This window comes from Serinus canaria, chromosome 4 (genome assembly GCF_022539315.1).
Source record: "Serinus canaria isolate serCan28SL12 chromosome 4, serCan2020, whole genome shotgun sequence".
NCBI lineage: Eukaryota > Metazoa > Chordata > Aves > Passeriformes > Fringillidae > Serinus > Serinus canaria.
The window spans coordinates 31,094,491-31,117,676 of record NC_066317.1 but is presented as its reverse complement, the minus strand read 5'-3'; the positions used below and the strand labels follow the sequence as shown (position 1 = coordinate 31,117,676).

Below are 23,186 nucleotides of genomic sequence, written 5' to 3'. Positions count from 1 at the left end.
GGGGAGGCGGAGCGGCGGGGGGCGGGCCGAGGCGGGACGGAGGAGGGAGGGGGGCGGGTCGCCGGGGGTCGCGGCCCGCGGGGTCCCCTCCGGCGGCGGTGCCCCAGCATCCTCCCGCGGGGAACGCGTCCTTGCCGGGTGTAACCACCAAAGAAGTCTGAGCGGCCGCCGCCATGGTCCCGAGGGACGCGCATCATCGCAGCTTCGGAGGTGCTCCCTGTGCGCGGATACTGGGGATGGGCAAGCTGGACGCCAAAATAAAATATAAAATAAAATATAATAAAGACTTGATCTGCCGAGTCTAGTGACTTCTAGGAGGCCACCTGTTGTCGCGCTTCTCCAAAGTAATCCGAGTCAGCAGCCTGTCCCCTCTGTCATTGCTATATGGGGTAAAAACGAGGAAGGGAGGGGTGTGAAATCGTTAATTTATCACTATTCTGGGGTTATCTAGCGGCGGATGCTCCTCACGTGAACTTAAGTTTTTAAAGAATAAAGGGTCTCGCAACATGGCTGATTTTCTTTGTTTACCACGACACCGAGCACGTCTCGGCAGCCGCCTGACAAACGCGGAGCATGGAAGTATTATTAGCGTGCCATTAGCGGCCGGGTAATACTATTAATGTATTTGCTTTCACAAGTGATGTGTACCCTTCGCTGATACGGATCACGCAATGTAAATAATGTCAACACTAATAAATCTGTTTAATTCCCAGTCACTAGCAGTCACATTTCAATTCCAAGTAAGGTAGTGTCATCTTTGTTTGATTTTTTTATTTGTGAAATTTCCCAGGGATAACCGTCTTTTCCTTACAAAACATACACTGCTAGTCCCAGGAGGAAATATGTTACACTTTTAGACATAAGTGGCTCTCAAAAATGCTGTGTCTTCAGACAGTAATCTACTAAACCTACTCAATTTCTAGATATGGCTCATTAACAAGGATAGCTCTTTGGGCTAATCCCGCTCAGATGTGTCAGCAAAATATTTTTGCAGTAATACCAATTATTCTGGGCAGATCATGGGGAAATACTAGGGAGTGCTCCACATTCTCTACATCTTGCTTATTGGTGCTTACTAGAACTGGAAGTCCTTATGGGGGATTTTTAAGTTTCTTTTTTTCTTTTTGTTTTTTGTTTTTGTTTTAGTAACAGATTGGAAATGTCATGTCCTTTGCCCTAAAAAATAACAGTTTAAATATGCCTCGTGTTCATCATCCAGAGATGATAATAATTCCTTCAAATTAATCAAGCCTGCAGCTATAGAAAAGTGCCAGCTTTTCTGAAGCTCAGTTTACCAACCCGGAGTGCTGGAATTCCCTTTTTTTGGGGGCATATGTATAGGAGGAGTGCCACAGGAATGTGAGGAATGCTCTCTTGGGCTTCACTCCTCAATCACTTCAGGGCACCCATTCCCTGCTGCAGCAGCCTAGCTTGCCTGACATCTTTATATCTCTACATCAAAACAGAGCTACCCACTCTATTTTAATATGCAATTATCTTTCATTCCAGACCTATTAGCTGTAACAGCACCAAGTCGAGTGTTTTGCTCTGGTTAATTTTTTGCTGTGCTGTCTGGTAACACAATACCTCTGATTCATGGGGATGTTTCCCTTCAGAGAATGGGATTTCAGGGCTCTGATTGTATTCTGATCAGTGTCACAAATCTCAGTGGTTATAGGTCTGTGTCAAAGGCCTATCACACACTACGTGAGTGATTATAAATGGGAATGAATGAAAGGAGAGAATTGTACTTAGAGAGCTAGGTACAAATGTACTCAACATCGTCTCAACAATATTTAAGGATGTGTTGTGTTAACACCTTTTTTAGAGTCTGTAAGCAACATATTTGTTGCTTCTGATTATTCATATCCTTCATGGTGGTTACTAGCATGTCCTTTATGCTGGGCTTTTTCTCTTGCTGAAATCAGCCTAGTTGTTTCTGAATAGAAGGGAAAAAAACCAATAAATCAGTAAATAAACATCAAGATTCAGAGTAAGGACAGTTATTATTAGAGAAAACATGCAATTATCTCCAGAAACCCCCATTTTTCACTACAAGTATTCAACAAAACACAATTTATGGTGTCAAATGTTTTTGCAACTCACATTTTCTCTTAGTCTCATTGTCTTCCCGTTTTCCAGCTTCAACAAAAAAATCAGTATGATTTAAAATGCACATATATACCAGGACATGCCATTCATTTTACTTATTGGTTACTCTTCAGGCTAGATAATAGACCCTAATTTACAATGGATTGGGTTTTTTTGAGGAGGGGGTGTTTTTCTGGTGATGTTAATACATTACACAGGTTTCCTACCCATCTTACACCAGGAAATCAAGGGTTAACTACACACACAAAGTACATATAATGTTGATATTTCAACAGTATGAAATGGCTGCACCACAAAATATGACAGCTCAGCATAATATCTTTTTGGATAGCTATAAGTAATAGCTATGTTATTTTATAGAATATTTTGCCTTAGAAATACAGGGTATCTCCTCTCCTGAATATGTCCATTTCTTTCAAGAGGTAATTTGAAATGGTCAGGTCAAACAGCTACTAAAATGCTAAGAAAACAAATTCAGCAGTACTGGGAGCATTTTGTTCATTTGCTAAACCTCATTTTTAAGAAGATGCACTTCGAAAAGCTTGCACTTGGCTTAGCCACATAGCTTTCAATTCATTACACCTGAAGTTAGTCACCCACAGTTAAATGCTTGGTTTGCTTGGGATGCACCAGTCTGTCCTGGTAAAAAATAAAACATTGCCTCTTGGAGGGAGTTTAGCAAGTTATATCCAGTCTGAATGGTTATAAGCCCAGGGATGCCCCTTTCTCCCATTTCTTGGGTAGGTACTTGTTTCCATCTCTCTCCTGGAGATGTCATGGCAGCTGCAGCAGATTCATGCAGTTAAACTCCAGCCCTCAGAATTGCCCCTATCCTGCCCAGATCTTTCCTGGCACCTTCTTGGCAACCATAAAAAGATACTTCCATAACCATTCATGGAGGGGGACAGTTATAGGGGAACAGAGGTACTGGCCTGGTGAACCCCTCCAGAGCTGACCTTGAGAACAGTAGCCATCCCCTTTGGACTGGGCAGAAGCCAATTTTGTTGGATTTAAAGTCAAAGATGAATTATTTTAGGTATGAGTAAGGCCACTACCAAGGGGAAATGATCTTATGCTTCAAATAAGATTGGCTCTCTATGCTCTCTCTTTAGAGAGTCATTTCCAAGAATGACTCTCACCTTTTGGGATTTATATGTGGCTGGGATTGCTACCACTTGCAATTCCAGTTTTTAGTGCCTTTTGCATTAAGATGAAAGGCATGTGAGTTTCCTTGTTTTTATCTTGTTTGTTTGGGTGGGTGGTTTTGTCTGTTAATTTTTTACATAACATCCTCTGTTATTGTGGATATTTGTCATCCAGTAATCACTTATGTATGGGCACAATATGAAACAACCACTCTGCACCTCTGATCCAGAGGGTGGGATAGATGTCTAACACAGAGCATAGTAAAATAATCCTTGAATATTTACCACAGGTTTTATGATCCTTTTATACTCATAAGATGTATGAAATTCTAGGTTACAAAAGGTTACAAAAGAGAACCTGGCCTGCACCACAAAGGAAAAATCATCCTTTGTTTTTTTCTTGAAGGAAAAATGGAAGAATTTTTTGACTACTATAATGCATTTCACATATTTATTCAGCATTTGCCACTATTTGCATAGCTACATTTGGGAATATTTATCATTAAACTTCTGCAGATGTATGCAAACTAGCTTTAGCTGGTTAGATTAATACTAGAGAAACAGCATGTACTGTCCAAGTATTTACATGATCTTGGAGAGGAATTCACAGTCCACAGAGTGTTCCCTTCAGCTGTACTGATAAAGGTGCCCAAACAAAAGGAAAGGTGGCTGCACTGCAGCAGCACCCAGGAGGCCTGTGCTGCACACTGTGTGAGCACTGAACAAACCAGCAGCAACTCTTGAAGGTCAAGCATGCGTTCCTGAAGCTCTGGAACATCTACACAAATTTCCTCTGTGCTTGTGACCACGGTGCAGGTCTGCCCCTCATCCCTCAGGAGCAAAAGTGGTGATGGGAGGTCTTCTATCCTGGTACCCCCACTGGGAAGGTGTGCTCCAGATGTCACAATCTGCCCCAGCTTCTCCTTCTGTGAAAAGAGACACAAAACTAGCAACTCAACTTCTTAGGTTTTCTGAGATATAAAGAAGCACAGCAAAGTGCTGTTTCTAGTAGCAGTAGCATTTTGAAGTTGTTTGTTTGGTTTTTTTTTAACAGAAAATGAACCACAGAGAGAAGCAGTGAAATTGAGTCTTTTTCCCATCAGGATGTGTGGTGGAAGAGGTTGTTTCAGTGGGAAGGTACAAAGCACACAGCAATAAGTCAGTGCTTCGGTCCTGGTGTGCTCTGGCACAGGCTGCCAGCGTGGAGAGGTGCTCTGTGTGGGTCTCAAATTGCACCTGCTGCACAGTGGCAAAGGCATCAGAGAGACTAAAGCCAGTGTTGTTTCAGATAGATGACACTTTCTGAATAATGTATAGGTTAAAAAATGCACTCTGCTCCTTTCCAAAGAGTCATCCATGAACTAATATAGGCAGGATATACAAAGGAACCATTTCAACTGTTGAATGTATATCATTACAGTTACATGATCCATATATTTGGTGTCACATATATTTCAAACAATATACTTCAGTAAACAACATCCCAAATAAGGAAAAAATAGTTCATTCTTACTCATTGCCTTTGAAATTTAAATTACTGAACAAATTAAATCCCAAACTTACATTTCATTGTTTTACACTTAAGCCAACATATTTCCTAAAAGAAAAGACAAGCTTACTCTTGCTGAAATAACTATAATTGCATTATTTAAAATAACTTTTGAAGTTTCTACAACACAAATATTACATGATTGTGCCAAAATATCAAAAGTAGAAATTGTCTAAAAGTCAAATACAGATGAGATTACTATTTATTCAAAGCTGGCCAAGCCTTTAAAATAATGTAATTCATACATATTAATGATAGATAGCCAGATGATCATTATTATCCAACAATACTGCTTTTCATAAAACACTCGATGATAAAGTTACCTAATAGATCATGCAGAATGAGAAATAAAACATGTAAAGCTCTACTAGGTAAATGAAAAACATAGGAGATAGGAACTTTATTCCTGCACCAGGATATAAAATATTTATATGAGAAAAAAATGTTGTTAACATTGTTATTAAGACCTTTCACTCTCAGTGAGCTATTTTCAGTACTAGGATCTATACTAATTACCTAATTTTCACTGGCTGCCATCAGAAATATTTTCATTTTTTAAAAGTCAGATATATTCTATATTCTATATTCTATATTCTATATTCTATATTCTATATTCTATATTCTATATTCTATATTCTATATTATTAAAGCATTTGTCTTCAGCTTGTACTAGCTATTTCAAAAAATATGAATATAACTTTTGGCATTACTGAAGGGCATTATTCCACAAATTAATTTTACAGCTGGTAGCATTTTTCCATGATGAATTATTGATTAATTATTCCAGATATTGCCCGTCCTAGCTCCAGCACCAAGCACTGCTTACTGCACTGCTAAGTCAGCCCATGCTAGAGCTATTCCTTGGACTGAGTCCCCAAACACCACATTCCTGTCAGTTTTCACCTCTTTACTCTTGTCACCATCTTGCACAGAAATCATCCACGCTCCTCCCTGCTTAACACACTGTGGTGAATCACAAACACGTTCCAACATAATACTGCCAGCACTTATTAGAAGAGCATTTGCATTTACATTGCTTCCTAACAACCTTTATGAATTATTGCTTTGCCTTGAAATTAATAGTCATTGTGGATAATGTTTATGTGGCTCAGCCTTCTCCATCCTTCAGTCACCATTTAGGTCTGTTCAAAGCATATGGGGATGTGTGGGTGTGTACTTAAGTGAGTGTTTCTCTGCTGTGCATACATATCCTGGCAAAGCATGTTCACACCTATATCATAATATGACAAGTACTAGGTACCAATTTAAATGGATAGAATCAGCTTTAAGTTCAGTGAATTCCATAAAACTTGGTATTTTTGTTACTTACAAATTAGTGATACCAGACTCCATCGATTTGTCTTCCATCTATTCTTCCAGGAAGAAACCATCCAGTAACTGGAATAAAAGAGTTTTAAAATCCAGTTTTACTCTGTCCAAAGAAAGCACATTCCAGGTAAATGGACACTGAGTTAAGCTACCAAGGTGATCTAAGCTTATAGTGAAATTGTTTTGATCATTCTGGACAATTTAATGACAATATGCCTGACCATGTGTGTGCAGAGCTCCTCACTGAACCTGTATTCAAATATTCTTAATAGACAGGTCATCAAAAATTACACACTTCAGGTTCAAAACACTATTATGACCAAATGTGTTTCAGTGATTCTACAGTCTCTGTTAATGTCAGCAGTGTAAATTAAGACTTTCTATTCCTTTCCTTTTGTAATGAACTTAATACAAAGAGATCCCTATTTCCACTGTAACCTTCAGCTTCTGTACAAATGCATAATGATCAATTCAAGGATAAAATTCAGTTGTCCTCCAGTAACACAAGAAATCCTCCAGTAACACAGAGACGTGAAGGACCAGACAAAAACAAGCAGTACTGCACTCTTAAGCAGTCACTAGCTCTGAGGTAGAAGTTTACACAATGTATTCCCTGTGTTTCTTGGATCTAAGACAGACAGAAACAACTCACCACTTTCCCTCGGGGTTTTTATGTTAATTTTGTTATTTGTTTCATTTATGTAACAGATACTCATAATACTCCTTAAACATTCAGCAGCTAGCTGTGATAAACACTATCTTCCTACTCCTGCAACAACTGATTTGTGCTGAGAACATGCACCATTGCCTTCTCGTGCAGAAGAACATGGGAACACACTGCCTGTTTCACTTTCCCTTTCTAGAAAAAAAATTAAAATAAGAAGATAAAGCCTCGTCTTTGTTGCTGTGCTTAGCAGAGCAAGTAGCAGAGGGAAGTTGCAGATGAAGACCTGTAGCCAACCAAGTCTATCTTGTAAAGAAGTTTTCTAGGTCAGGAAGAGAAACTGACATGTGGGAGGTAATTGGACAGAAAGAGGTAGTTGAGATTAACGCTTTGTGGCAAATAGATGACCCTCTGGAAGATGTAACTTTTGAAAAATAAAGGAACTCTCAAAGATTTTGTTGGAGGAAGCCATTTGCCAATAATTTTTTTTTTTTTTTTATTAGCCACTTACAAGACTACTGATATGTGCTGGCACCTGACTGGCATGACAAGAGCCCTGTGCACTGCCACTGTAGCCACACTCCTGCTATCCATATTTAAATTTTATCTCTCTTCCTTCGGCTCAAGCTAGCTGGAATGGAGACAGTCCTGTGTATTTAGTCTTTGGGATAAGGAAGTCTTGAAATACTTCACAAGTACCCTCCTGCAAATAAACTGCAGCGTGGAGATTGGCATCCACACGCTCTTGTTGCGAGCAGCATTCACACCAGGAAGCAGATTCTTCAGTGGGAGAGGAGCTGCTGTGGATCATTCTCCTGTTCAGTGTATCTTTGTTTTACAGCCCAGGTCCTCATCTGATTAAAGCCCCTGCCTTTCAATGACACCAGCAAAACCCTGCTAGTTTAAAACAGCTAAGCACCCTCTCCCTGCCTCTGATCCCTGCTGGGCGCTTAGGGAGTTCTCACAGTGCTGCAGCAGAGGATGGTCTCCAGCTAAAAGAAAAAATGCACTGCTTGAAGCCCCCAGAGAGAGACACCTCTTTAAGGTGCACTCAGCTGTGCCCTGGGAAGAGCTGCGTGACGAACACCAAAACAATCTTGCCCCTGTTTGCCCCATGGCCACATCTGTGTCTGGTTAGCGACGCACGAACTGTTCCAATGGCTCTTCTCTCAGGTGGAAGTGAGCTGTGTAACTTCATTCCCTTGGTGTGAGTAGCTAACAATGTTGCCTCGAGCCTTTGCATTACTACTGCATTCAGGTATGAGCTCAGATTCCTCTTGCTACGGAGCAGAGGAGTTGAAGCACAGGAGAAAATTTCAACTTTAATTAATCTGTCTTGGTCCCTTGTGTTACAAAAACATTCTCAATGCTCCCGAAGTCAAGTATTTACCTGGATACTTTGTTTATTTTCAAATAGATTTTCTGAAGTTTTATTTGAAGTACTTGTAATCCTTAACCCACACTCATCACTAACATACTCCCAGTGAGGGTCCCCCTCACCTTATACGTAAATTTCTGACCCTGGTAGTGGGCTGATACTCCTGGTCAATATAAACACAATTGATTAAAACCATATATAGCAGATCTTCAAAGGGCAAAGAGGGGACTTTCAAGCAAAAATACATATTTTTTTAAACCATCAATAATGCTACAGCTATTCAGTTCATTTGAATTTGGAGACCAATTCTGAAGTTAGGGGAAGTATTTTCCTACTGTGGTTAGATCTTAAAAGATCTGTGCATGTGGGAATTAAGTTGCACTTCACTTTGTGGGAGCCTCAAACCTAAAGGTCCCAAGGCTAATCTTGGGGAAAATAAGAAAGGAATTTTTAGGTGGATGAAGATGTGATGGCATTTGAGAAAAACTGGACTACAGTGGCCTGAACCCATTCTGAAGTGCTCGCAGATCTTTCTTTCAGTAAATTTTAAAGCGAAATAAAAGTACTGAAGATATCCAAAGCAATGTATTGCTTTGAGCTATTCATTAAAATACTTCACAGTACAAGCACATGTATGTCTTTTCTTCAAAACTATACAGGTAAGTCATGGCCCTGAAAAGGTATCTCTCTTAACCCAAATGATTAAGGCTAAATCATATGGTATCTCCATCTTCTAGCAGGCATTTGCAACTCTTTTGAAAGCAACTGAAAATATTTAATTGGCCTAGATGCACTCACTTGCAAAATTATAAAGTGAAATCAGGTAGCTGGCATTAAAGGCTAAGGATGTAGGAACCATAAAAATGTGATAACTTGTTCCACTTGTAATTTCCCTTAAGAAAAATTTTACTAATTTATGTGCCCATCATTTCCCTGAATTTACCTGAAACACCGTAGAGTAGTCATAAAACCAGAAAATGAGTCGCTTTTCCCTTTTCTCCAGAGTACTTTGTGGGGCCAGATACCTTTCCCAGGGAAACAAGAGGGTGATAAGATGGAATATCTAAGTATTCTGGGGGAAAAAAAAAAAGAAACATTTTTGGGGCTAAAAAAGCACGACTAGTTTATACCATTCCAACCCTTCACCCTACTGTTTGCAGCACCAACCACGCAGTCCTACGTGGCACACCAGAGAGTTCAGTTACACTCAGCATCTTTCCTGAGATGCTGCAGTCCTTCATCTATTGACACAACTATGCAAGTATTCACTCTGTGAAAAAAACCCCAATAATCTGGAAGACAGCAAAGCTGCATCAAAAAATAGGGAAGAGGGAACAGAATTAAAACACACACTTTCTTTAACCTGTTGAGCTTTAGCCTGCTCAGGGCTTGGGCTAGACAGGCTATTTGCAGTCTGCTCACCCAGAAAGCATAAGGTGGGTGCATGTCTGTGGAGTAAACCCCTGTGCTGTGGACTCCCCCAGCAGCCCCTGCTGGTTTATTCAGAGGAGCCTCACCATCTCACAGCCTTATCAACTGTTCCTCATGGGGCCAAGTTGGCTGCTATTTTCCAAGCCAATTTTTCCAGCTACCTCTGCAGGCCCTAAGCCCACTGAGGTTACAAAGACCTTAAATGATGATTACCAGACAGCCTTCGAGGTCTTGGCCATCTAGTTTAGAAACCACATCCCAGAGTGGCCCCGGCCACGTTACGTGTGCTGGTCAACACTGGAAACTTCCACTGGCTTGTCTGTGCAAGGTGAAGCCTGTCAGCACAGTCAGGCCAGTAGAAGCTCGGTACAAATGCATAATTATAAAGATATCTTTTGCTGCTACAGCTTATTTCAGCCTCCTCATGAAGATGAGGTACAATATTACAAGAACTTTCAGTGGAAGGGAGTTCATACTGGTACTGTTCAGGTTACTGGAGCTGTTTTAATTTTAATCATGCAGTCAAAGTGGAGGAAAAAAATAATCCTACACTGTTCTTTCAACTGAGAAGGCATTTTTCATCATTCTTCCTCTAATCATTTCCCTCTGTTTTGAAGTATGGTTTGAGGCAAATGTTCCAAATCTTTTATCAAATTTGAGTCTCTTGGATGATCCCTGTAGGCTCCAGTTCTGCTGGATTAATTGAAGCTTAGTGCAGTAGCATATTTGGCCTCATAAATTTTAGAAATATTGCATTTTTATCTAGTAGTACTATAACCTGAGATACATTTTAATTTTTGATGTCACTAATCACTTCTTTCATGGGGGAAGGCATGTTGCCATGGCGAAGTCTTTTAACTTATTACTTTCATAGGAACACATCACAGAAGAGCATTAGGAAAGTGTAAATAATTGCTTCCTTTACAATGCTCACTGTGCCATTCATCTTTGAACAAGTTACTAACATGTGTCCCTCCTTGTTATAACACACATAACAAAACTTGGGCACCTACCTTGTGGGGGTGTTTTGAGGGCTGGAGCTTGTAAAGTCCTTTGGAGGATGAAAAGCATTATATGAGCATTGAGCACTAATCTCAGCCATGTGGACAAGCCGCACACATTCGAAGTAAAAACCTTTCTAATGGCATCCATCTGCATCTTGAATACAAGAAAGAAATTGTAAGACAGCCTGTCAATGATCAAGGCTTTTTCATGCAGCTCACCCTACTGTTTGGCAGCTGGCCAGCTCAGAGAGCCTACAGAGGAAAATGGCTCTGAAGGAAAAAATGTGCATGTTAAGCAGAGGACAGCTTTTGTGAAGGGTGAGAAAAAACAAGACAAATACCCTCGAATACCAAAGTGCTCTTGGTACATGAAGGAATGAAGTGAGACAAACTGTGAGGAAGGAACCACAGTAGGAGAAGCAGGAGCCTTCTCTTCTCACTAAAGATAACTCCAGCCTGTTTGCACTAAACTGGTGAGATAAAACACATTTCCACTTAAGGACCAAGACTGCTTTACATTAAGGACGTTTCTTTGGAGAGGGGCTAGGAGAAGCCAGGGAAGGATTTATTAGGAACTGCAGCACCTAAACCAACCAAGAATGCATGTCAGCCTTCAAAACTCTATTAATGACATCATAAAGTCTTTCAAAATAGTTTGTGAGGCAATGCAGTAGGATCTGAGCATGCTGAGGGGATCTGAGCAGCTCTTTGTCAGAGGGAGGGATTTTTCTTCAGTGGGACTTGTCTCACTGGCAAAGACACTTTAGCTCAGGGCACTGACTCCCTTCTGTTACAAGCCCTGTGCAGAGTCATCAGCAAATTCTTTTGCCTGATATATATATACACACACATATATGTATCCAATGTCAGAATTAGCCTCCTTACTTCCTCTCACCAGTCAACTACAGATTCATTTCACTCAAGCTGTGCTCCAGCTGTACAGCATTGCAGTGCTGCAACAAACATATGGAGTTTCAGCCAATAGTCCTCCTTCACTTCCTACAGGCTTTTAGTCCCTCTTTTTCCCTGCAATGCTTTGTGCCCTCCCTCAGATGCAGCAGCATTTAACTAAAGTAAAATATGGAGGAATTAAACTAATGACAAGAAAATCTTAATCTATCATCCTACCTTTGGAGAATTCTGTGAGAAAATATTTCCAGTCCTCCATTAAAATGTTTACCTGCAAGAGATTCCTCCTCTAATAAATAATGATTTACATTTAGATAGTACCTTTTATTCTGACAGCTTGTACTTACTGAAAAGTTGATTCCAGTCATGACTCCTGTGTAGCCTTTAGTTCAAATTCCTGCCATTTAGAAAGAGCCCAAAACTAAATATTTAAGCAGCTTTTAATTCACATTATCTCGCCACAGATCAATTTAGCACAACTCATCAACTGCTAACATGATCAATTATTAATGTGGCTGCAGGTCATCTACTTCAGAGTTCTGTTAGTCTTTGTTATGTCTTCCTGCAGGTTGCTCCATGAGAACAGGCCAGCTCTTCCACGGCTCCCTGGAGTGAAATCCACAGAGGAGCTCAGTCCACTGAAAAAAGAAATTAAAAAACCCAAGGAACAAAACCAATTTTAAAAAACCCCAAACCCCACGCCAAAGCAAAAGGCTTTAAATATGCTCTCAGAAGTGCTCAGGATCCAACAGATGAGCCCTGGTGAATTTTCCTGCTGCGGTGCATTGTGTTCCTAATCCCAGCATTTGATTTCCTGACCTCCCCCTCTCCACAGCAGGGATGGCAGAGGAGCACATGTCCACAGCTCAGCTGTTCCACTACAGGGCCTGCATCTTGAGCCAAAGTCTTTGCAGCTGAAATTGAGATGCCACACTATGGACTGAAACAAAATTATTCACCTAGGTGGGGGATATATGTCGTTCATTTTGAAGCTCTTTTAAAATAAAATGAGCAACCAAGCCTGCACAGAAAGAAAAAGCAGACCATGTGCTGCCTCATATCTCCCTCCATCTCTGAACAGACCTCTCCAACCAGACAGATTATTTGTTAGGCCTGAGGAAGCCCTCATGTCCACCATGTGGCTGCCTCAAAACTGCATGTACTTCTGCAATGTGTTCTACTGACTTTGCTCTTCTTGCTGCTGCTGCTGAAAAGTTTGAAATCATGTGATTTAATCTGCAGTACAATGACACAGCAGCTGTATTTTCCCATCTTCTCTCTTTCTGCGATTTATTAGGCTTTTTCTACACAAAATACAAGCATGCCAAGTAGAAGGGTGATCTTTTACTTTGAGAATTGTGGACCACCATCAGCTGTGAAAGAAATGTGTGTAGCATAAATACAGACAACAAAAACAAATGTTACCCCCCTTCTTGTGTGCAAATCAGCAGCAGCATAAGCACATCTAACAAGCATGGCATCACTTGTGTAAGTTTAACACCTCCTCAACTCCACTGCTATTTTCAATGGCTACACCTTTTCATGAAGACAAGGGCTTGAAGACGAAGCCAGCCCTCAGCCTGACTGTGTGTGCTGTCTGCAAGGCAGCCCAGCCCTGCAGTGACAACAGGAGGCTGTGACCAGCCCCTGGATGTGCCTGGCAGAGGCTGGGTGCACTCCTAACCCTGCATGACACAGCACGAAAAAATGTGGCTTGTGGGAAAGTAAAGGGAGGAGGAGTAAAAATGGGAGACCAAACTCCCATTTGAGAGGAAGAGGAAGAGAGACTTCCCATTTGGGAAGAGGAAGAGAGACTGAGGCAAGTCACACTGGGAGGAGCAGCTGAAAGGTCAAGAGAAGACAGCAGCAAAATGCTGATGAACAAGAAACCCTTGGTGATTCAAAGCCAGTGTCCACCAGCTCAGCTCTTACTCAGAAGATCAGCATGTGCCAGTGGGCATGCACAGGCAGGCACTCCCAGTCCAATGCTCTGAAAGGGCCCTGTAGGGGTGTTTGGGGAAAAGGAAACTATTAAAATGACAATAAAAATGCTTCAGCACAAAAATCAGAGCTGCCACATATGTTTAACTACAGTGTAAGGAGCACTGATGTTCTTGATTATTCATTAATGAGAAGTTTATCTCAGATGTGGTTGGAAATATACTGGAAATCTCTTGCTGAGCATTTTTAATATTATATGTAGTATTGCTGATGCACTGAGGACTTCTATTATGTCATACCAGTCCCTTTAGATTCACACACACAGAAGTGGCTTGTGCCCTAAGGTACAAATGAAAAAAAATCAGGAGACAACAGATGGAACCAGCAGCTGGAGGATTGGCAGAAATCAAGGCATTCCTGACAGGCATGCCAGACAGATTTGTGTTCGGGGCTCCTTTGTTCCATATCTTTTGCCAGCACCAATAAAACCAAATCTCAACAAAATTACTTGGTGAACCATAGAAAAAGCAACTCTAGGAAAAGAGCTGGCTGTCCTCAGATCAGTTTCATGCACTGGAAGACCCTGAAGAGCCACAGGTGCTGCCCAGGATCCACCTTTTCGGACAAAGACCCCCCGAAGCAGCAAATAGCAGCTGAAGCCCAGGAAGTCAGGCTCCCTACAACTCCAGGTTCCTGAAGACAAATAATTCAATTGTCAGTGGGCAGTCCCCAGCAGACTTATTAAACGCAGGCAAACTGATGTGGGGCTCACTTGGAGCCAGCTCTCCAAGGGCACCTGCAGGGGCTGCTTCCCCCGGGCTGCCACCCTGCCACAGTGTGGGTACCAGGCTGGGCCAGCCCCAGGGACACTGGCACAGGCGAGGGACTGATGTGTCACAGTGCCCCAGGGGAAGAGCAGGCAGCCACTGTGGTGATGGGCACACACCCTGCTGCCACCATGCAGCAGGGGCTGGACCCCCCAGGCAAGGAGAGGCCACATGGGCCACCCTGCCACCACAGAGCATCACAGGGAGACACACAGGGAGACACACAGGGAGTTGGGGATGGGGTCTGGAGCCCTTTGCACAGCAGGGATGCTGCTCCAAGCTGGAGCAGAACTGCAGCACTCTCCCTGTGTCCCTGCAGGTGCCAGGGACGCAGGGACACAGGGCAAGTGTCAGTGTGCACCTGCACTGCCAGTGTGTGTGCAGTGGGGTAAACACAACAGAGTGGGGATTAAAGCACAGGCAGCACAGCAAAGAAAGATTAAGCAGTGACATGAAATGTATGTTAAATGGCACCATGGTTCTTTGTTTCATGACAGACTGGTGCCTAAAAAGAAAAAACAGAATTTTGATATTCTCATTTTTCATATCGAGTATCTGGGTATTTTTCAGCCACAAGGGATTATTTATTGTGTGCTAGGCACATAAAGACATGCACACCTAGGAGCAGCAACATGAACAGGATGTTTTTCCAATGTGGAAGCTTTTATGCCTTGCCCAGCAGTTCTCATTCATTACTTAGAAGCAAGCCCTGCACCTCCATGTTCAAGAAAAAGCCCTGGCAGTATTCAAGGAGAAAATGAGGTTCTGCTCCAGGGGCTGAATGAAAACCTCCTGCTGGGCATCAGCAAGGATTTCTCAGGCTTTCTAGTTAAAAGCAGCTTCAGAGGTGTTATCCTACTACAGTTCCATTTGAATTTCAAATGCACAAGTGTAAACGAGCAGAGCCCAGAATATAATTGATGGGCTAACAGAAATATGTATCTTTATTAAAAGAACTTGTATGTGTCTTGGAAACTGCTTTCATATTATAGTAGTGGTCTGGGTATAGACTCATGCTTAACAATGATTTTATTTAGAGACTGATGCATTTCAGTGCTTGTAATAATTAAACAAGGATTGCACAAGTTGTATTTCAATAGTCTACTTCTCTCTTAAATATACAAGAATATATAAAGAATATATTATATATTCTTATATAATAGATAAGAAAATATAAAATATATATACATTGATATATAATATATCATATTATACAAAAATTTTTTGGTATTCTTATATATATATATATATATATATATATATATAAAATTTTATATATATATAATTTTTATATATATTTACATGGATAGTAAAAATTGAGTTGTAATACAGTATATGTGCTCCAGTAGCACTGAACCTAGGAGTGTGTGCTCTTCAAGCTATACACAGCAGTGGCTTCTACTAGTGAGGTACAAGCCCCAGGAACATAAAATCAGTAGTTTGGGGTCAGATTAAGAATTCATATCATCTAATATCCTTGCCAGAATTGCTCTTAAATCTCATTCACAGGTTTTTTCCTTGCAACTCCTTTGAGCAAAAAGGTGATTTGATTTAGCTGTGAGCTGTGTGAAAAAAGTAATTCCTTTTGATATTTAAATATGTTTCTAGGAATTTAATTCTAGGTTTGGGCTTATGAACTGTTGCAACCGCTCCTTATTCACCTTCAGAAAGGTCATTATTTAAGAGCTCTCTACCACACCCTTCTCAGTCATTTCTGAGAGAGAACAGGACATTTCTGTCAACTTCCTGAAGAGAAATGAAGTCAAATACATTGGCTTTGATTCTAGATTACCATTAGTTTTCAGTTTTTAAAATTAACTGAACAGCACAGGTAGATAAGTACACCCACATCAACCCTTTTCTGTGTCTTTTCTCCTTTTAGCAGATCATTTCATGAGATTTAGAAGAGTGGGGAATCAGAACTGCACAAGATAGTCAAGATATAGGTGCAGCACCAATATATTCAGTGTCATAATATCTGGAGGGTTTACTGAATTGCCTGTTCACTAAAAGCCAACATGACACTGTCCCCACTCCTTGTCAGAAGGAGCACACAGTGGTGAAATTGCAGGGTGCAAGTTGTATAAATAGCACTCAGAGATGAAAACAGCTTGTCAGTTTACCTACTCAACTCTTCTGCAGCATTGTTAATGCCATTAAAAAAACTGAGCAAGTTTCAGGAAAAATGTCGAGTTGGATAACCTTATTTCAATCCAACTACTGTGCTACATGCTGTCCTAAGAGGTTTTTCTGCCAAAGAGCTTTTCTACCCTGCTTTCTATCTAATATCATGGTAAGGCTGCTGTTATTCTCAGTAGATGGTGGATTACACTCTCTTAGGGGCATAGGTTTTCTGTAGAAAGCACTTTTCCTGAGAAACTTATCTAGGGAAGTGCTTTGGACTCTTCTTGCTGACTGTCTTTAATGCAATAATGTCACTACAGTATTGTGTGACACGGGCATCACTCCTGTGAAAGATTTGTGCCAGGCAATTCTGAGACAAGAGGAACAGTCAAGGTTATTTTTAAAGCACCAGAAGTAACTTCATCTCAGCACCATAATCAGTAATGGAGAATGCACAGCTTGCTATTAGTGACACTGATACCTTGTAAAAGGAAAAGTAAAATTCACCTGTTTATTTATAGAGTTCTGTTGCCTGTAGTGAAGCAAGTGTGTTATTGCAGATTTACAAGTTAGCAAGTGGTTCATAATTAGCATATTATTCATATGCAGAGTAGGACTCTTTAGATAAAGAACCAAATATCTGTGCTCCAAGTTCCTAATATTCCAGATAGGTTTATGCTTACTGTTCCATTTCCAGTGGTTTAAAGATAAGAAGATTATTTTTTAAAATCCCTTAAGTAATTCCTTAAAAATAAAATGGGATTTATTTATGCAATAGTATCAAGAAGCAATAGTAAGCTTCTTGGTTCTGATTTCAACAAAATATAGTACTCCCTTGTCAGGATCCAATTTTTAAAAAAATAATGCACTCACATACCTCTACAGCTGTGTCCTAGAATTTCTACTGATCTCCAGATCCAGCTCACAACCCTAAGGTCAAAAGGGGCTTGACCTTCTCATACTGCTTCAGAAACCATCTTCCCAAGGAAGAAAAGATGGTGAACTAAGTAATAAACCTGACCAAGCTGGACTTATTCACCATGCCATTTCTGTTATTCTCACAGAGCATTCTGATTAACTGCTTGAAAGACTGTTAGCAGCTGACAGGAAGGTAGAGCTTGTTTTTATTTCTTGTGTGCTTTTCCAGCCTCAGACTCTTAATGGAATTTAGGAAAACAAAGATAAGCTAAAAAAAGCAGAGTTAAATAGTGCTTGAAGTACAGTGCAGGTGATACAGTGCAGTTACCCTTTGAAGACATCTAACTGGGGTATTAAAAGAACACTTCTTGTGTTTTAAGGGCCCCCTTATTTCTGTCTTCATAACATATATGTAAAAATGGAAAGTGCTAAAGAAGAACCATGACTATACATGAGTCTGAGCTGTTCTATCCCTGTGCCCCAACTGATTTGTTATTTGTGATGTCAGAGCCTCCAGAAAGGTCATACTGTAAGATCACACCATCCTTCTGCAGCAGCCTTCACCTGCTGACTGCTGTAGCCCCTGGTGTGCACTCAGTGCTCCCAGGGCCCCAAAGGCACCCAGCTCAGGGCATGCCAGGTGGGAGCAGCGCTCCGGCTGCAGCGCTCCTCGGGACAACGCCAGCTCAGCGCTCCTGACCTTCAGCCACTTGCTCCCATCTCACCCTGTTTGCTTTGGCACAACTGCTTCTTCCCAAGGCACCCCCTGAGGCCACGTGGAAAATGAGATCAGGGGACTGATCTGTGTTAAAAATCAACCAGGAAAAACCCCAAAACCATTTTACCAGGTGGTTGAGAAGCCGTTGTTTCGGTGCCCTTGGCACCCCAGGCAGGCAGGTGGAGGGGCTGGAACTGGCAGTGCTGCAGGAAATGGCACATGGCATCCCATCCAGCCCTGGGGCCTCAGAGGGTGGGCTCCTACACCAAGCAGCTGAACTCTGTGACTGCAGGGGGGGATTCAGGAAGCTGAGATACCCTAAGTATCTTTTTCTCCAAAGATAGGCAACAAACAAAGGGAAAAAACAGCAGAGAGATGCAGGAACTGTTGATGCTGTGCTACCCCTGATGAGTGGAGAGACATATTTGTATTTGGAGCAATGAAATTATAGTCTGTCAAAGAACAGCTTTTCATTATTTCTTTACTTTTTTTGTTCTAAAACTAATATTTAGCGCTTTGTCTGGCTTGACTTAGCAATTTTAAAACATAATATAAAACCCTCTCATCAGTGATTTAGAATCACAAGTCCTGGGGCTGTGTTTTCTGAGCAGCTCACTCTTTCTGCAAAATCACAGAGTACCTTCAGCTTGTGTGGAAATTAATAGGTTCTGTTGTAAACACATGTCTAGGGCCTGCTTATGCTTTTCATTAAGCCATCATGAAATAGCTATTGCTAGATAACACCAGCTGTGGCCATTTTATCCTGGAAAGCAATTGGGATGTTTCAGTTAAACTGGAACCAGGAACTACAGAAAAAGAAAAATCCACACATGGAATTAATTTGAAAAGAGCTAATCAGAGAAATACCCAGCACAACCCATGGTATTTGCTATATATTTATATGGTTTAAGTTAGGTTAAAGATGTTCATCTCAGGGTGACAAGGGCAATTTTGTCCTTTATTCTCTGAAAATTTACACAAAATATTCACAACCATATTCACCACAATTAGCAATCCCTACCACCAGCTTCAGCTGGTCACACTAATGCCATCTGGAAGTTACTGTATGGCCAGTAGAATTAGCTATTTTTGTTGTTGTGGGAGTAGGAGATTCCCTAAAGGGTGTTGTAAATTTAAGCAGTGGCTCTGTATTTAGCAATGATTTGTTTCTGTGCTTTTAAATATGCCCTCCTAGCATATGTGCTTACTGGGGAATAAGACTGCTCAGATTCATATGATTATTTATTTACATTAGTATAAATACAATTTAATGTCCTGGCTTATAATTAATATTTCAGGAGTAACAGTGAAACAAAAGGAAAACGAGTCTCAGTGTCATTGAAATAATTGTCATTCTTACTATCATCTCTTCCATTCATCATTCTAGGAATATACCCACAGCTTTCTCCAAAAGCTTGATCAAGCAAATGTGTCCTTCACTGTGCCTGGAGAATGAGTGCAGCTGGAGCCAGCTATGGAGACACTGCAGAGATTTCAAGTCTGCACAGTGAGTGAGCTGCCAGCTCTGCCTCTCTCTCTCTGACCAAGAATAGCCCAATGCTCAAACGCCTTTGCTCAGCCAAAACTGTTGGGAGGCAATCAGTCCCTTGGGAATCAAGCCAGGGTTTTTCCCAGTGACAGATACATTCCATCTTCATCCTTATTAATGGAACATTTATAATTGATTTCCTTTGTTTACCCTTTCCCTTCCTTCTGCAGGGAAGAACGAAAGTCTAAACTTTGCTTTCCGTATGACAAACATGAGAGAATTCCTTACAGAATGTTACTCACACAGTGGGAAGCACTGAGAGACTGCATGGCTTTCTATTAAATTATAATTTCATTTCTACCAATTATTGAAACACATGGTTTCTTCTGAAGGCCAGACAGAAAAAAAACACATGTGATTAGTGTGGATCCTTCCCTGAAAAGGTGAATGTAGTTACAGGACAGTTCACACAACAGAGGTGGAAAATAATAAACCTGATGGAAATCAACCTGTATTTTTCTCTGGCAGCAAAGCTGGTTTTGGAGGTTCCTGCTCTCTATTATTGCACCTATGGCACATAATCACAAGTGCACTGCCTCTGCACTTGTGCTAATGTGATTGTTTTGAGGCTGTGCTGTAAACTGGATTAGTGAAACAATTCTAGGAAGATTTCCCTGCAATCTCTAAATAACACTGGAAAATGCTATACGTTAGCAAGACCCTTGAATGAAGAGGCCTTGGAACCAAGCTGTGCATCAGCTGTTAAGTCAGAGAAGTGCACTCAGGTAGTACCTGCTCCTCAGAGCTCAGCTACTGATTACAGGATGCTGCAAATATGGATATGATGTTAAGAGAAGCATTGCATGGACTACTCATACTTAAATTTTAGCCCCATGCTGAATAGGACTGAATCCAGTTTTAAAAGGTGTCCTGCCCTGTTAATGCAACACAGACAAAGCAAAATTGTTGACCTTTGCTGAGAGTCTGGTCTGATTCTGAACTGTGTTAGAGAGATCTTTGTCTTAATTGCCTCTGCACAAAGTGAGGTATTTCCAGTTAATATGCATCATGAAGAAACACATGGCTTGGAAATTAAGCCCTTGCCTAAGAACAGGAGTCAAGTATTATCCAGCATGATTAACTGCGAAACTTAGAAACTATTCTCATTCTAAAATGCTTCACAAAAAAGTTCTTATCTGTTCCTGTGTTGCTTCACCCATATTTCAAGAGTAGCTCCATGTGAAATCTCACCCTCCTGCATTTTTGCGCTTTTGTTTTTACTTTGTGATAACTGTGACTGTTTGGAGAAGGATTTTTTTTTCCAGTGTCTGGATCAATACAGTTCTACTACCTAAAGCAATAGAATAAATATCAGTAAACCAGAAGGGAATTGATTTAAATCCGTGGCAGCAATGGAGTCAACTGGCATCATCAGCTGCTGCTGCTCTAGTAGGAGACTTTTTCAGTACACTTCTAATGTTTTTCCTTTTAACTAAAAATGTGGGTTGTGGCTTTTCCAGAGGCCTAATCCACAGTGTGCTTTACATTCTCCCTGTGTGACAAAGCTTTAGGGCAGTGCAGAAGGAACTCTGGTTGTTGTCCAAAGAAAGACCCGTGCTCCCCTATAACAATGCAATATTTCTACACCTTCACATTTTTGTCACAAATATTTCCTCCTCAGCTGGAAATCTGTGTGGGGATTGTCTGGCTAAATTATATTCAAAGGCTGAATCATTATAATTTCCCAGTTATAGAAGTGATGATGGGAATGGTAACAAGATTGTGTCTCTCAGAGAATCATGATCTCAACAACTTGGTCATTTTAAATTTGGGAGATCTCTTTTGAAGCTATTATCCATGTGCTTTGTAATAACCATTAAGGCAAAAATCTGCCTTTGTGTGCTGTCAAGCTGCAGCAGCCCTTAGTTTTGGCAGTAAAAATATCAATACTAATCTCAGGCTGTAAATTGGTGCTACAGAGACTTTGGTGATTTATGAGTTCCCATAAGACTCTTGTCCTGTCAGAGCAGGGCAGAGACACAGCTCACAATCACCAGCCCTCAGGTTAAGCTCTCTGTGTATCTAAAAAAAAAAAAAAATCCCTTCATTTATTGAAATTTATTCCATCCAGACCCTTGTGAGCTCAGGGCTCTTGCAAAGATACCATTGCCTGTGCTGCCCTGACCATGAAGCAGTGCTGCAGAGGCTGCTGGTGAACCTGAGCAGGAGTGAAACTCTGAGGTCTGTGCCTCACCCTCCAGCCTCCTCTCTTGCTAGCAGAGAAAACTCAGGTGCTCAGGCTGGTGGGATTTGTGAGGTTTCCCAGCCAGATGTCCCAGCAGCAATGGAGAGTACAGCTTCATTCTGCTTTTCCTACACTGTGCCTTCTGGCTGTGCACCTGATCAGCCAAAACAGCATCTCATTCCAGAAATCCAGACCTCTTCATCAGTCTGCACTAAAATTCCTTTTAGATACACCTATAGATGACATGAAAAGTATTTAAAAATCTCAGGGTCTTGTTATTCAGAATGATTTTGTAGTCTATATTTTAGATTGACATTGGGATAAATTAAATTGAATTCAAGCCACTTTAATTGTGGATTAGAATAAAATCATGGAATCTTATTTAGTAAACCAAAGCTACTTTAATTTCATACCTTTGGCCAATACATATTCATCTCCTGAACATGTTTATGTGAATAAAACTGAAAGCACCATTTTAACAGGTAGACACCCAATCAAAAATGCCAAAAAGTTGTTTTTTACCAGGAGGCTGACTTTGTTCATGGCAACCATTTTTTAATGGCCAGATTTTTAGAGCAGGAAAAAGGATTTTGTGATCCCCACTGCCAGAGATGCACTCTAACAAAAGGTATAACAAGTACAATGTCCCTGCAAAGTGGAACAGCTGTACAAAATTGTTGCTTTACAAGTAAGATCAATGAAAACAAAGCATACTAGAACAGGCTAATAGCAAAAATAACTTAAATAGTGAGTTTCTCTGACTTGTCTGTCTTTTGGCCCAGATGATACCCATGATCACAGAACAAGGAAGACTTTACACACTCCCTCCACAGGAAAGACATCTCCAATGATAGGCAGCACCAGCAATGCCAACTATTTGTGGTGCCCAGCCCCCATGCCCCATATGTGTCACCTCACAAACATCACTACCCTGGCAGAATTGGGTGGTGTGTGGGGAAACTCAGCAACTTCACCAGCATTTGTAGAGTGGAGCGCAGATTAAGGTGAGAAAGACTTTGTCTATGAAATTACCTGAGTTGAAGGAGGCAGAAAAAAGGTTTTGCTCTGCTTCGCAGTTTCATCCTGAATCATCCTTATGGCCAGGATTAATCACGGGCTAAGGAAGGAACAGAAGTGAACACAGCAGATAGATTAGAAACTGAAGCAAGCTACATGGCATCATCAAGGTCTGCTTTCAAGGGGCCTGAGCGGCTGTGGGCTGCATTTTCCCTCTTGGCTAGAGCAGGCAGAGATGCAGCAGGAGCTGTTTGAGGAAGCGAGCTCTGATGTGATATGAGCCATGAAGTGATCCCGCCTGGATGATTCCCAAACACTGCAGACACACACAAAGCATCAGGTTTGCAGCCTCTGTGTGACCAGAATCCCACGGGGTTTGTGTGCTC

General features: G+C 41.1%; 1 long non-coding RNA gene across 1 annotated transcript; it reads right to left on the bottom strand.

Moving 5' to 3' along the window:
• Positions 1-3,748: 3,748 nt before the first annotated feature.
• LOC108961193 (uncharacterized) lies at positions 3,749-22,888 on the bottom strand. The gene is made up of 6 exons (XR_001989369.3): positions 22,816-22,888; positions 11,869-12,159; positions 10,622-10,766; positions 9,121-9,249; positions 6,137-6,204; positions 3,749-4,183 (listed from the first exon to the last, which is right to left on the bottom strand). It is a non-coding gene; the product is annotated as an uncharacterized LOC108961193 (long non-coding RNA).
• Between the last annotated feature and the right edge of the window lie 298 nt (positions 22,889-23,186).